This window comes from Panulirus ornatus, chromosome 5, assembly GCF_036320965.1.
Source record: "Panulirus ornatus isolate Po-2019 chromosome 5, ASM3632096v1, whole genome shotgun sequence".
NCBI lineage: Eukaryota > Metazoa > Arthropoda > Malacostraca > Decapoda > Palinuridae > Panulirus > Panulirus ornatus.
The window spans coordinates 26,760,822-26,776,434 of record NC_092228.1 but is presented as its reverse complement, the minus strand read 5'-3'; positions in this window follow the sequence as shown (position 1 = coordinate 26,776,434).

The window sequence follows — 15,613 nt, the reverse complement described above, 5'->3', positions numbered from 1 at the left end:
ACCAAATGATTACCCTGTAATTACCAAATGATTACCCTGTAATTACCAAATGATTACCCTGTAATTACCAGTTAATCATATCTTCACTACCTTGACTCAGGTTAGAACAAAGATGATAATACATTTGACAGTGAAGCAGAATGTGTGAAGTATGACACAGTAGACACATTAGATATTCTCCCCCTTGCTTCTAACTCTACATCAAAATGCAAATTCGTAGATAAGATCGGATTCCATTTTTCGTAATGTGGCCAAGTGTTCATGTCAGGCCTGGCTCTGCATCCAGACCCGGCCATCACAAACTGTGAGTGGAGAGGCCAGAGTGGAACACATGTTATGATGTGGAATATGTATGCATGAAGGAGGAGGAGGGAGGAGACGTGTGCTTGGTCAAGTGGCAGGCTGGAGAACAAGGCTGGGTGTATATACCCTGCCCTCACTAGGCTGGAGGACAGGGCTGGGTGTATGTACCCTGGCCTCACTAGGCTGGAGGACAGGGCTGGGTGTATGTACCCTGGCCTCACTAGGCTGGAGGACAAGGCTGGGTGTATGTACCCTGGCCTCACTAGGCTGGAGGACATGGCTGGGTGTATGTACCCTGGCCTCACTAGCCTGGAGGACAAGGCTGGGTGTATGTACCCTGGCCTCACTAGGCTGGAGGACAAGGCTGGGTGTATGTACCCTGGAATCACTAGGCTGGAGGACAAGGCTGGGTGTATGTACCCTGGCCTCACTAGGCTGGAGGACAGGGCTGGGTGTATGTACCCTGGCCTCACTAGGCTGGAGGACAAGGCTGGGTGTATGTACCCTGGAATCACTAGGCTGGAGGACAAGGCTGGGTGTATGTACCCTGGCCTCACTAGCCTGGAGGACAAGGCTGGGTGTATGTACCCTGGCCTCACTAGGCTGGAGGACAAGGCTGGGTGTATGTACCCTGGCCTCACTAGGCTGGAGCACAGGGCTGGGTGTATGTACCCTGGCCTCACTAGGCTGGAGGACAAGGCTGGGTGTATGTACCCTGGCCTCACTAGGCTGGAGGACAAGGCTGGGTGTATGTACCCTGCCCTCACTAGGCTGGAGGACAGGGCTGGGTGTATGTACCCTGGCCTCACTAGGCTGGAGGACAGGGCTGGGTGTATGGACCCTGGCCTCATTAGGCTGGAGGACAAGGCTGGGTGTACGTACCCTGGCCTCACTAGGCTGGAGGACAAGGCTGGGTGTATGTACCCTGGCCTCACTAGGCTGGAGGACAAGGCTGGGTGTATGTACCCTGGCCTCACTAGGCTGGAGGACAGGGCTGGGTGTATGTACCCTGGCCTCACTAGCCTGGAGGACAAGGCTGGGTGTATGTACCCTGGCCTCACTAGCCTGGAGGACAAGGCTGGGTGTATGTACCCTGGCCTCACTAGCCTGGAGGACAAGGCTGGGTGTATGTACCCTGGCCTCACTAGGCTGGAGGACAGGGCTGGGTGTATGTACCCTGGCCTCACTAGGCTGGAGGACAAGGCTGGGTGTATGTACCCTGGCCTCACTAGGCTGGAGGACAAGGCTGGGTGTATGTACCCTGGCCTCACTAGGCTGGAGGACAAGGCTGGGTGTATGTACCCTGGCCTCACTAGGCTGGAGGACAAGGCTGGGTGTATGTACCCTGGCCTCACTAGGCTGGAGGACAGGGCTGGGTGTATGTACCCTGGCCTCACTAGGCTGGAGGACAAGGCTGGGTGTATGTACCCTGGCCTCACTCGGCTGGAGGACAAGGCTGGGTGTATGTACCCTGGCCTCACTAGGCTGGAGGACAAGGCTGGGTGTATGTACCCTGGCCTCACGTGCACTATGTTGTCCCCGCCTGGCTCACCAGCTGCGTTGCCTCACTCCATCTGTCTGTCTGGCCTCAGTTGTGGCCATCTACAACCTTAATCCATCACAACTTTGTTGTTAATAACATATTCAATACGACCAGATAACCGAGAAAGAATTTTAACTTGTTCATATATTCAGGTTGGCACAAGTTGTCAAGTTTGGGCCAAAAAAGTTTGACCAAAGTTTGTAGTAACTACAAATTCCTCACATGTTTCTCTTGAAGTTTGTGATGCAATAAATGTTTCTGAGGCGATAACGAGTTGGAGGAGGAGGCAAATCCCGAACACCTGGCTTGCATCTCCTTCACTTCTGGCAAAATATACGTAGGCATAAGGTGGCCCAGAACACTGGCATAAGGTGGCCCAGAACACTGGCATAAGGTGGCTCAGAACACTGGCATAAGGTGGCCCAGAACACTGGCATAAGGTGGCCCAGAACACTGGCATAAGGTGGCCCAGAACACTGGCATAAGGTGGCCCAGAACACTGCCATAAGGTGGCCCAGAACACTGGCATAAGGTGGCTCAGAACACTGGCATAAGGTGGCCCAGAACACTGGCATAAGGTGGCCCAGAACACTGGCATAAGGTGGCCCAGAACACTGGCATAAGGTGGCCCAGAACACTGGCATAAGGTGGCCCAGAACACTGCCATAAGGTGGCCCAGAACACTGCCATAAGGTGGCCCAGAACACGGGCATAAGGTGGCTCAGAACACTGGCATAAGGTGGCCCAGAACACTGGCATAAGGTGGCCCAGAACACTGGCATAAGGTGGCCCAGAACACTGGCATAAGGTGGCCCAGAACACTGCCATAAGGTGGCCCAGAACACTGGCATAAGGTGGCTCAGAACACTGGCATAAGGTGGCCCAGAACACTGGCATAAGGTGGCCCAGAACACTGGCATAAGGTGGCCCAGAACACTGGCATAAGGTGGCCCAGAACACGGGCATAAGGTGGCTCAGAACACTGGCATAAGGTGGCCCAGAACACTGGCATAAGGTGGCCCAGAACACTGGCATAAGGTGGCCCAGAACACTGGCATAAGGTGGCCCAGAACACTGCCGTAAGGTGGCCCAGAACACTGGCATAAGGTGGCCCAGAACACTGGCATAAGGTGGCCCAGAACACTGGCATAAGGTAGCCCAGAGCCCTTTCATTACTTACTCGATCAAACCACCTCACACCACATATTGTCCTCAAACATCTCTTTTCCAGCACATCCATCCTCCTCCGCACATCTCTATCCATAGCCCACGCCTCGCAACCATATAACATTGTTGGAACCACTATTCCTTCAAGCATACCCATTTTTGCTTTCCAAGATAACGTTCTCGACTTCCACACATTCTTCAAGGCTCCCAGAACTCTCGCCCCCTCCCCCACCCTGTGATTCACTTCTGCTTCGATGGTTCCATCCGCTGCCAAATCCACTCCCAGATATCTAAAACACTTCACTTCCTCCAGTTCTTCTCCATTCAAACTTAACTCCCAATTGACTTGTCCCACAACCCTACAGTACCTAATAACCTTGCTCTTATTCACATTTACTCTCAGCTTTCTTCTTTCACACACTTCACCAAACTCAGTCACCAGCTTCTGCAGTTTCTTACACGAATCAGCCACCATCGCTGTATCATCAGCGAACAACAACTGACTCACTTCCCAAGCTCTCTCATCCACAACAGACTGCATACTTGCCCCTTTCTCCAAAACTCTTGCATTCACCTCCCTAACAACCCCATCCATAAACAAATTAAATAACCATGGAGACATCACACACCCCTGCCGCAAACCTACATTCACTGAGAACCAATCACTTTCGTCTCTTCCTACACGTACACATGCCTTACATCCTCGATAAAACTTTTCACTGCTTCTAACAACTTGCCTCCCACACCATATATTCTTAATACCTTCCACAGAGCATCTCTATCAACTCTATCATATGCCTTCTCCAGATCCATAAATGCTACATACAAATCCATTTGCTTTTCTAAGTATTTCTCACATACATTCTTCAAAGCAAACACCTGATCCACACATCCTCTACCGCTTCTGAAACCACACTGCTCTTCCCCAATCTGATGCTCTGTACATGCCTTCACCCTCTCAATCAATACCCTGCCATATAATTTACCAGGAATACTCAACAAACTTATACCTCTGTAATTTGAGCACTCACTCTTATCCCCTTTGCCTTTGTACAATGGCACTATGCAAGCATTCCGCCAATCCTAAGGCACCTCATATATATATATATATATATATATATATATATATATATATATATATATATATATATATATATATATATATATATATATATATTATCCCTGGGGATAGGGGAGAAAGAATACTTCTCACGTATTCCCTGCGTGTCGTAGAAGGCGACTAAAAGGGAAGGGAGCGGGGGGCTGGAAATCCTCCCCTCTCGTTTTTAATTTTCCAAAAGAAGGAACAGAGAAGGGGGCTAAGTGAGGATATTCCCTCAAAGGCTCAGTCCTCTGTTCTTAACGCTACCTCGCTAACGCGGGAAATGGCGAATCGTGTGAAAAAAAAAAAAATATATATATATATATATATATATATATATATATATATATATATATATATATATATATATATATATATATATATATTCATGTGTATATGTGTGTAAACGCGGTGTCATTGTAAAACTTAATTTGAACCAACTTTTGTCATATTTTCCCGTTTGCCACAACATCGGCATGAGAGCGAACACCCCGACCTCAGGACACGGATCATCACACAGTGCTATGTTAGGGAGAGAGAGAGATGTGATAACTCATGTGCAGCCGTGTGATACCTCCTGTGCTGCTGTGTGATACCTCATGTGCAGCTGTGTGATACCTCATGTGCTGCTGTGTGATACCTCCTGTGCTGCTGTGTGATACCTCCTGTGCTGCTGTGTGATACCTCCTGTGCAGCTGTGTGATACCTCCTGTGCTGCTGTGTGATACCTCATGTGCTGCTGTGTGATACCTCCTGTGCTGCTGTGTGATACCTCATTTGCTGCTGTGTGATACCTCCTGTGCAGCTGTGTGATACCTCATTTGCTGCTGTGTGATACCTCATGTGCTGCTGTGTGATACCTCATGTGCAGCTGTGTGATACCTCCTGTGCTGCTGTGTGATACCTCCTGTGCTGCTGTGTGATACCTCCTGTGCAGCTGTGTGATACCTCATGTGCAGCTGTGTGATACCTCATGTGCAGCTGTGTGATACCTCCTGTGCTGCTGTGTGATACCTCCTGTGCTGCTGTGTGATACCTCCTGTGCTGCTGTGTGATACCTCATTTGCTGCTGTGTGATACCTCCTGTGCAGCTGTGTGATACCTCATTTGCTGCTGTGTGATACCTCCTGTGCTGCTGTGTGATACCTCCTGTGCTGCTGTGTGATACCTCCTGTGCTGCTGTGTGATACCTCATTTGCTGCTGTGTGATACCTCCTGTGCTGCTGTGTGATACCTCATGTGCAGCTGTGTGATACCTCCTGTGCTGCTGTGTGATACCTCCTGTGCTGCTGTGTGATACCTCCTGTGCTGCTGTGTGATACCTCCTGTGCAGCTGTGTGATACCTCATTTGCTGCTGTGTGATACCTCATGTGCAGCTGAGGCTGATGATTTGTCTTTGGACCATTCACGAGAGACCCAGGAACAGACCGAGACAGCATGACACACCGAGACAGCATGACACACCGAGACAACATGACAGACTGAGACAGCATGACACACCGAGACAGCATGACACACCGAGACAACATGACAGACTGAGACAGCATGACACACCGAGACAGCATGACACACCGAGACAGCATGACACACCGAGACAACATGACAGACTGAGACAGCATGACACACCGAGACAACATGACACACCGAGGCAGCATGACACACTGAGACAACATGGCAGACTGAGACAGCATGACACACCGAGACAGCATGACAGACTGAGACAGCATGACACACCGAGACAGCATGACACACCGAGACAGCATGACAGACTGAGACAGCATGACACACCGAGACAGCATGACAGACTGAGACAGCATGACACACCGAGACAGCATGACAGACCGAGACAGCATGACAGACCGGGACAGCATGACAGACTGAGACGGCATGACAGGCCGAGACAGCATGACAGACTGAGACAGCATGACACACCGAGACAGCATGACAGACTGAGACGGCATGACAGACCGAGACAGCATGACAGACCGGGACAGCATGACAGACTGAGACGGCATGACAGACCGAGACAGCATGACACACCGAGACAGCATGACACACCGAGACAACATGACAGACTGAGACAGCATGACACACCGAGACAACATGACAGACTGAGACAGCATGACACACCGAGACAGCATGACAGACTGAGACAGCATGACACATCGAGACAGCATGACACACCGAGACAGCATGACAGACTGAGACAGCATGACACACCGAGACAGCATGACAGACTGAGACAGCATGACACACCGAGACAGCATGACAGACCGAGACAGCATGACAGACCGGGACAGCATGACAGACTGAGACGGCATGACAGACCGAGACAGCATGACAGACTGAGACAGCATGACGCACCGAGACAGCATGACAGACTGAGACGGCATGACAGACCGAGACAGCATGACAGACCGGGACAGCATGACAGACTGAGACGGCATGACAGACCGAGACAGCATGACAGACCATCTCGACTGGTGGAGTTTTGAGAAGGGTGACCAGGTGTTGCCTGTATGACCTCACTCGAGGCATAAACCCCGTGATCATCAACCACGTGGTCATCATCAACCAAGTGGTTATCATCAACCACATGGTCATCACGAACCACGTGGTCATCATGAACCACGTGGTCATCATCAACCCCGTTGTCATCAACCACGTGGTCATCATCAACCGCGTGGTCATCATCAACCGTGTGGTCATCATGAACCACGTGGTCATCATCAACCTCGTGGTCATCATCAATCACGTGATCATCAACCTTGTGGCCATCATGAACCACGTGGTCATCATCAACCCCGTGGTCATCATGAACCACGTGGTCATCACAAACCACATGGTCATCATCAACCACGTGGTCATCATCAACCAAGTGGTCATCATCATCCACGTGGTCATCATCAACCAAGTGGTCATCAACCCTGTGGTCCATCAACCCTGTGGTCATCATCAACCACGTGGTCATCATCACCCCCGTGGTTATCATCAACCACGTGGTCATCATCAACCACGTGGTCATCATGAACCACGTGGTCATCATCAACCACGTGGTCATCATCACCCCCGTGGTTATCATCAACCACGTGGTCATCATGAACCACGTGGTCATCATGAACCACGTGGTCATCATCAACCCTGTGGTCATCATCAACCCCGTGGTCATCAACCCTGTGTTCATCATGAACCACGTGGTCATCATCAACCCTGTGGTCATCATCAACCACGTGTCATCATCAACCAAGTGGTCATCAACAACGTGGTCATCATCAACCAAGTGGTCATCATCAACCCTGTGGTCATCATCAACCCCGAGGTCATCATCAACCCTGTGTTCATCATGAACCACGTGGTCATCATCAACCCTGTGGTCATCATCAACCCCGTGGTCATCATCAACCAAGTGGTCATCATCAACCCCGTGGTCATCATCAACCCCGTGGTCATCATGAACCACGTGGTCATCATCAACCAAGTGGTCATCAACCCCGTGGTCATCATCAACCACGTGGTCATCATCAACCAAGTGGTCATCATCATCCACGTGGTCATCATCAACCAAGTGGTCATCAACCAAGTGGTCCATCAACCCTGTGGTCATCATCAACCACGTGGTCATCATTACCCCCGTGGTTATCATCAACCACGTGGTCATCATCAACCACGTGGTCATCATGAACCACGTGGTCATCATGAACCACGTGGTCATCATCAACCCTGTGGTCATCATCAACCCCGTGGTCATCATCAACCCTGTGGTCATCATCAACCACGTGGCTATCATCAACCAAGTGGTCATCATGAACCACGTGGTCATCATCAACCAAGTGGTCATCAACCCCGTGGTCATCATCAACCACGTGGTCATCATGAACCACGTGGTTATCATGAACCACGTGGTCATCATCAACCGCGTGGTCATCATGAACCACGTGGTCATCTACCACGTGGTCATCATCAACCACGTGGTCATCATGAACCACGTGGTCATCATCAACCACGTGGTCATCATGAACCACGTGGTCATCATCAACCCCGTAGTCATCATCAACCCTGTGGTCATCATCAACCACGTGGTCATCATGAACCCCGTGGTCATCATGAACCACGTGGTCATCATCAACCCCGTTGTCATCATGAACCACGTGGTCATCATTAACCACGTGGTCATCATCAACCAAGTGGTTATCATCAACCACATGGTCATCATCAACCGCGTGGTCATCATGAACCCCGTGGTCATCATCAACCCCGTGGTCATCATCAACCCTGTGGTCATCATGAACCACGTGGTCATCATCAACCCTGCGGTCATCATCAACCACGTGGTCATCATCAACCAAGTGGTCATCATCAACCACGTGGTTATCATCAACCACCTAGTCATCATGAACCACGTGGTCATCATCAACCCTGCGGTCATCATCAACCCCATGGTCATCATCAACCAAGTGGTCATCATCAACCACGTGGTCATCATCAACCGCGTGGTCATCATGAACCCCGTGGTCATCATCAACCCCGTGGTCATCATCAACCCTGTGGTCATGAACCACGTGGTCATCATCAACCCTGCGGTCATCATCAACCACGTGGTCATCATCAACCAAGTGGTCATCATCAACCACGTGGTCATCATCAACCACGTGGTCATCATGAACCACGTGGTCATCATCAACCACGTGGTCATCATGAACCATGTGGTCATCATCAACCCCATGGTCATCATCAACCAAGTGGTCATCAACTCCGTGGTCATCATCAACCACGTGGCCATCATCAACCCCGTGGTTATCATCAACCACGTGGTCATCATCAACCGCGTGGTCATCATGAACCACGTGGTCATCATCTACCACGTGGTTATCATCAACCGCGTGGTCATCATGAACCACGTGGTCATCAACCCCGTGGTCATCATCAACCACGTGGTCATCATGAACCTCGTGGTCATCATCAACCACGTGGTCATCATCAACCAAGTGGTCATCATCAACCACCTGGTCATCATCAACCCCGTGGTCATCATGAACCCCGTGGTCATCATCAACCCCGTGGTCATCTTCAACCCCGTGGTCATCATGAACCACGTGGTCATCATCAACCCCGTGGTCATCATGAACCACGTGGTCATCATTAACCACGTGGTCATCATCAACCAAGTAGTTATCATCAACCACATGGTTCATCATGAAACACGTGGTCATCATGAACCCCGTGGTCATCATCAACACTGTGGTCATCATGAACCACGTGGTCATCTACCACGTGGTCATCATCAACCACGTGGTCATCATCAACCCCGTGGTTATCATCAACCACGTGGTCATCAGCAACCCCGTGGTCATCATGAACCACGTGGCCATCATCAACCCTATGGTCATCATCAACCACGTGGTCATCATCAACCCCGTGGTCATCATCAACCGCGTGGTCATCATGAACCACGTGGTCATCATCAACCACGTGGTCATCATCAACCCCGTGGTCATCATCAACCCCGTGGTCATCATCAACCCCGTGGTCATCATGAACCACGGGTCATCATCAACCCCGTGGTCATCATGAACCACGTGGTCATCAACCACGTGGATATCATCAACCCCGTGGTCATCATGAACCCCGTGGTCATCATGAACCACGTGGTCATCATGAACCCCGTGGTCATCATGAACCCCGTGGTCATCATCAACCACGTGGTAATCATGAACCCCGTGGTCATCATCAACCCTGTGGTCATCATGAGCCACGTGGTCATCATCAACCCCGTGGTCATCATGAAACATGTGGTCATCATTAACCACGTGGTCATCATCAACCCCGTGGTTATCATTAACCACGTGGTCATCATGAACCCCGTGGTCATCATGAACCAACCCCGTGGTTATCATCAACCACGTGGTCATCATCAACCCCGAGGTCATCATCAACCACCTGGTCATCATCAACCCCGTGGTCATCATGAACCACGGGTCATCATCAACCCCGTGGTCATCATGAACCACGTGGTCATCATCAACCCCGTGGTCATCATCAACCCCGTGGTCATCATCAACCACATGGTCATCATCAACTACGAAGTTATCATCAACCCCGTGGTCATCATCAACCACATGGTCATCATGAACCACGTGGTCATCATCAACCACGTGGTCATCATGAACCACGCGGTCATCATCAACCGCGTGGTCATCATGAACCACGTAGTCATCATCAACCACGTGGTCATCATGAACTACGTGGTCATTATCAACCACGTGGTCATCATGAACGACGTGGTCATCATCAACCCCGTGGTCATCATCAACTACGTGGTCATCATCAACTACGTGGTCATCATCAACCCGTGGTCATCATCAACCCCGTGGTCATCATGAGCCACATGGTCATCAACTCGTGCTCATCTTCCACCCCGTGGTCATCATCAACCCCGTGGTCATCATGAGGCACGTGTTCATCATGAACCACGTGGTCATCATCAACCCCGGGGTCATCATGATTGTAACCCTTACAGGCACAATGTGTTGGCCGGTAAGATCCACCTTCCAGCGGGAGCTGTTTGTGACGAAGAGGAAGATCTATCTACAGGTGACCTGGGGACCTGGTGACCTGGAGACCTGGAGACCTGGGGATATGCGGCCTGGTGACCTGGAGACCTGGAGACCTGGGGCCTGGGGACCTTGGGACCTGAAGACCTGGAGACCTTGGGACCTGGGGCCCTGGGGACCTGGGGCCTGGGGACCTGGAGACCTGGGGACCTGGGAACCTGGAGACCTGGGGACCTGGGGACCTGGGGACCTGGGACCAGTCGGTTCTTCATCAACTACCAGCAAGTCCTGTCCTACTAGATTGTCATCATAGATCTAACTACTTTACTAACTGTGCTTCTCTTTTTTGTGAGTCTACACAATAGGGGATGGTTGTCGGTAAGTGACCACTCTACATGTAGATAGTGAAGGAAGTGTTGAATTGAAGGAAGACTGACTGTATGGACACAATAAGAGAAGGAAGACTGACTATATGGACACAATAAGAGAAGGAAGACTGTATGGACACAGAGAAGGAAGACTGTATGGACACAATAAGAGAAGGAAGACTGACTGTATGGACACAATAAGAGAAGGAAGACTGTATGGACACAATGAGAGAAGGAAGACTGTATGGACACAATAAGAGAAGGACGACTGACTGTATGGACACAATAAGAGAAGGAAGACTGTATGGACACAATGAGATAAGGAAGACTGTATGGACACAATAAGAGAAGGAAGACTGTATGGACACAATAAGAGAAGGAAGACTGACTGTATGGACACAATATGAAAAGGAAGACTGACTGTATGGACACAATGAGAGAAGGAAGACTGTATGGACACAATAAGAGAAGGAAGACTGACTGTATGGACACAATAAGAGAAGGAAGACTGACTGTATGGACACAATAAGAGAAGGAAGACAGACTGTATGGACACAATAAGAGGAGGAAGACTGACTGTATGGACACAATAAGAGAAGGAAGACTGTATGGACACAATAAGAGAAGGAAGACTGACTGTATGGACACAATAAGAGGAGGAAGACTGACTGTATGGACACAATAAGAGAAGGAAGACTGTATGGACACAATAAGAGGAGGAAGACTGACTGTATGGACACAATAAGAGGAGGAAGACTGACACTATGGACACAATAAGAGAAGGAAGACTGACTGTATGGACACAATAAGAGAAGGAATACTGACTGTATGGACACAATAAGAGGAGGAAGACTGACTGTATGGACACAATAAGAGAAGGAAGACTTTATGGACACAATAAGAGAAGGAAGACTGTATGGACACAATAAGAGAAGGAAGACAGACTGTATGGACACAATAAGAGAAGGAAGACTGTATGGACACAATAAGAGAAGGAAGACTGTATGGACACAATAAGAGAAGGAAGACTGACTGTATGGACACAATAAGAGAAGGAAGACTGACTGTACGGACACAATAAGAGAAGGAAGACTGTATGGACACAATAAGAGAAGGAAGACTGTATGGACACAATAAGAGGAGGAAGACTGACTGTATGGACACAATAAGAGAAGGAAGACTGTATGGACACAATAAGAGAAGGAAGACTGACTGTATGGACACAATAAGAGAAGGAAGACTGTATGGACACAATAAGAGAAGGAAGACTGTATGGACACAATAAGAGAAGGAAGACTGTATGGACACAATAAGAGAAGGAAGACTGTATGGACATCAATATGAGAAGAAGACTGACTGTATGGACCAATATGAGAAAGGAAGACTGTATGGACACAATTAAGAGAAGGAAGACTGACTGTATGGACACAATAAGAGAAGGAAGACTGACTGTATGGACACAATAAGAGAGAAGACTGACTGTATGGACACAATAAGAGAAGGAAGACTGACTGTATGGACACATTAAGAGAAGGAAGACTGACTGTATGGACACAATTAAGAGTAGAAGACTGACTGTATGGACACAATAAGAGAAGGAAGACTGTATGGGGACACAATAAGTGAGAAGACTGACTGTATGACACAATAAGAGGAGGAAGACTGACTGTATGGACACAATAAGAGAAGGAAGACTGACTGTATGGACACAATAAGAGAAGGAAGACTGACTGTAATGGACAACAATAAGAGGAAGGAAGACTGACTGTATGGACACAATAAGAGAAGGAAGACTGACTGTATGGACACAATAAGAGAAGGAAGACTGACTGTATGGACACAATAAGAGAAGGAAGACTGTATGGACACAATAAGAGAAGGAAGACTGTATGGACACAATAAGAGAAGGAAGACTGACCTGTATGGACACAATAAGAGGAGGAAGACTGACTGTATGGACACAATAAGAGGAGGAAGACAGACTGTATGGACACAATAAGAGAGGAAGACTGACTGTATGGACACAATAAGAGAAGGAAGACTGACTGTATGGACACAATAAAGAGGAAGGACTGACTGTATGGACACAATAAGAGGAGGAAGACTGACTGTATGGACACAATAAGAGGAGGAAGACTGACTGTATGGACACAATAAGAGAAGGAAGACTGACTGTATGGACACAATAAGAGAAGGAAGACTGACTGTATGGACACAATAAGAGAAGGAAGACTGACTGTATGGACACAATAAGAGAAGGAAGACTGTATGGACACAATAAGAGAAGGGAAGACTGTATGGACACAATAAGAGAAGGAAGACTGTATGGACACAATAAGAGAAGGAAGACTGTATGGACACAATAAGAGAAGAAGACTGTATGGACACAATAAGAGAAGGAAGACTGTATGGACACAATAAGAGAAGGAAGACTGTATGGACACAATAAGAGAAGGAAGACTGACTGTATGGACACAATAAGAGAAGGAAGACTGTATGGACACAATAAGAGAAGGAAGACTGTCTGGACACAATAAGAGAAGGAAGACTGTATGGACACAATAAGAGAAGGACGACTGTATGGACACAATAAGAGAAGAAAGACTGACTGTATGGACACAATAAGAGAAGGAAGACTGTATGGACACAATAAGAGAAGGAAGACTGCATGGACACAATAAGAGAAGGAAGACTGTATGGACACAATAAGAGAAGGAAGACTGACTGTATGGACACAATAAGAGAAGGAAGACTGTATGGACACAATAAGAGAAGGAAGACTGTATGGATACAATAAGAGAAGGAAGACTGTATGGACACAATAAGAGAAGGAAGACTGTATGGACACAATAAGAGAAGGAAGACTGTATGGACACAATAAGAGAAGGAAGACTGACTGTATGGACACAATAAGAGAAGGAAGACTGTATGGACACAATAAGAGAAGGAAGACTGTATGGACACCATAAGAGAAGGAAGACTGTATGGACACAATAAGAGAAGGAAGACTGACTATATGGACACAATAAGAGAAGGAAGACTGTATGGACACAGAGAAGGAAGACTGTATGGACACAATAAGAGAAGGAAGACTGACTGTATGGACACAATAAGAGAAGGAAGACTGTATGGACACAGTGAGAGAAGGAAGACTGTATGGACACAATAAGAGAAGGAAGACTGACTCTATGGACACAATAAGAGAAGGAAGACTGTATGGACACAATAAGAGAAGGAAGACTGACTGCATGGACACAATGAGAGAAGGAAGACTGTATGGACACAATAAGAGAAGGAAGACTGACTGTATGGACACAATAAGAGAAGGAAGACTGTATGGATACAATAAGAGAAGGAAGACTGTATGGACACAATAAGAGGAGGAAGACTGACTGTATGGACACAATGAGAGAAGGAAGACTGTATGGACACAATAAGAGAAGGAAGACTGTATGGACACAATAAGAGAAGGAAGACTGACTGTATGGACACAATAAGAGAAGGAAGACTGTATGGACACAGTGAGAGAAGGAAGACTGTATGGACACAATAAGAGAAGGAAGACTGACTTTATGGACACAATGAGAGAAGGAAGACTGTATGGGCACAATAAGAGAAGGAAGACTGTATGGACACAATATGAGAAGGAAGACTGACTGTATGGACACAATAAGAGAAGGAAGACTGGCTGTATGGACACAATAAGAGAAGGAAGACTGTATGGACACAATACTGACTGTATGGACAGAATAAGAGGAAGATCTTCAGATCAGACCGCTGATAGAATAAGTAGGAGTAAGTGAAGAGGTGGCAGAGAGACGATGGTGTGATATCATACCTTACCTGACATAAAGACACAGTGACCTCCCAGCACCGCTCAACCTTCCAGTGCGGCGGCCTGTCGCACGGGAGCGATGGCCAACCCTGCCAAGGCGTCCACCGCCCGCCCGACCACCCGACCTCAGGAACTGGCAAACCTGCCCTGGGAGCCACGGGGGAACAGCCTCATCCCAAGCCAACACAAGGGAGATGACCTCCGACCTGCCTGGTGGTGGCCGACACCTGGTGTACGAGGCAGGCTTCTGTGCTCTTGGACCACATCCTGTGAAGGGAGTGGGTCCAGGTTAGGGCTTTGACCGTACACACCTCCAGGTCCCGGTAGGTCAGCCCGAGCCCAGTGAGAGCACTCGCACTTTCTTGGCACCACGCACCACGCCAGTTGAATGTGGCAGATGTTACGTGCTCGGTGTCTTTCCCGGTGTATTCCCGTACGCCTTGTAGGACTTACGGGGCACCGTAGTAGCTGCACTTACGCTGGTGTGCAGCTGAAAGCGGGAAGTGAACCCCTGAGACCTGATTCTCGATCACATAGGACTCTGTGCCTTTGGAAGCCACAATGTCCGGCTTCCTAAAGGACCCCACAACCGGAATGCGCGGCTCGCAGGACACCTCATAACCCCTCTGTCTCAGTCGCCCGGCCAAATAGGCACAGATGTTGTCGTGCCGTTTTACCCTCCCGCCGTGAGTACGAGGGCACATCTGTGCGATGTACCCGAGTGTACCCGGCTTCTGACAGGT